The sequence below is a fragment of the Monopterus albus genome, unplaced genomic scaffold (assembly GCF_001952655.1).
Source record: "Monopterus albus unplaced genomic scaffold, M_albus_1.0 scaffold313.1, whole genome shotgun sequence".
NCBI lineage: Eukaryota > Metazoa > Chordata > Actinopteri > Synbranchiformes > Synbranchidae > Monopterus > Monopterus albus.
Window position 1 is genome coordinate 403,757 of NW_018128193.1, and position 1,688 is coordinate 405,444.

A 1,688-nucleotide genomic window follows, 5' to 3' on the forward strand; every position below is an offset into this window, starting at 1 on the left:
ATGCTATGTGCTTTGCTACCCTTCCACCTGGTCTCCTACACACACAGTATATCTACCTTCCTTCTCTCCATCATGTCCGCCAGCTCTTTACCTTTCCGTTATTGTGCCAATGTTAAGAGTCCCTATTATAAATTACAAATTACATTAGGGTGGAAGCCGTCGCTAGCAGTAGACTCCTAACAGTAGTCCAATTTCTGCCAGCACCCTGTAGGTCAACAGCACTGGTGGCGGTTGTTGTTAACCCGGGCCACGACCGATCCGGTATGGAATTCGCACTGATGATTCACATGTTTAAATTTGGCATGTTTTTATGCTGGATGCCCTTCCTGACGCAACCTACTCTATATATCTGGGCTTGGGACCGGCGCAGAAGTCACTGGCTTGCAACCCCTGTGGCTAGATTAGAGCATTAGACGCATCCAAAGGACAAATATTTGTTGCAGATGTGGCTCAATTCCTTCTAGACATGTCAGTAGCTAGCTAATGTGTATATGTTGGCATCATTAGCAAGATAAAATTAGAATTTGAATTTTGTTCCTTTGTATTGAATTATTCTGGTTGTAATTGGAGTCATCCTAACTGACTGCAGTGTTAGTATTTTGTTGTCCAATTAGCAGAAACCAGCACATCTTTCTAGATAAGGAAATGAAGTAATTTTGCTCAGTTTGCTAATTTTTCCTCAGTTTGGTCCAGGCCACATGATTTGTTTATGTCGGACATTACAGTGAGGAGTTTGTTCAGCTGTCAATGTGTAACACGTAATTTGTCTTCTTGTAACCATATTACCTTGCCTTATAACATTGTGTGTGTCAAGTACATAACTTTGAACTAGATGTGGTAGTGTCCAGAACATTAGTACTGTAACAATATTACTAGGTAAAAACATTCCTCTGTATAATTTGATTCACACTGCTTTAGGTAAGAAAAAGGACCCTTGTTGCTGCAATGCCACCGAAAACCACGAGGTATAATGGGCTATATTCCATACACATTTATATTAGTGTTGAGCTGCCCAACTGCCGAGTCTGTTTCCAGTTGCAGTTACCACATATGACATACTTTCACAGACAGGGCAGGAGGGGTGGAGGGAGAAAAGGAGGGATGCTGCTGGAGTTTCTTTTGATTCTCACTCACTCTAATGTTTGAGAGTTTGAAGGCTAGAGGTTAGAGTAGCTCTGGCTGTACAAAATAAAGGCATTAATTTAATTCCAGTAAAGGTTCATACAAGTTGGAACAGCAGTTTATGCTGACTCTATTTAGTATCCCTCAGGGAGTCCTCACTGTTAATGCTGTTTTTATGACAAGGAGTGGATGAAGTCCAGAGCTCAGCACCTTCCACAAAGGTCTTTGCCCAGGCTCAGAATGGATGTAGGCCACTGTGCTCTGCAATATACTGTAGCTCTCATTTCCAGCAATTTACTGAATTACCGTCAAATAATAAGCAGTTATCTATAAAAGGAGTGTGTTATATGAGAAATTTATTTAAGTGACGCATGTGCTCATAGAACAAACAGAATTAAAAAAATCTGATTTGTTTTCTTTTGCAGCAGTTTTATCTACATGTTTTATAACAATAACAAGATTATTTCTCAGTCCTTGAAGTGAAATAGGCCTATATTTTTATTGTGGGCAGCCTTTCTCTGTGTCAAGGACAAATCAGGTATTGTTGAGAGAACAATCCAAACAGA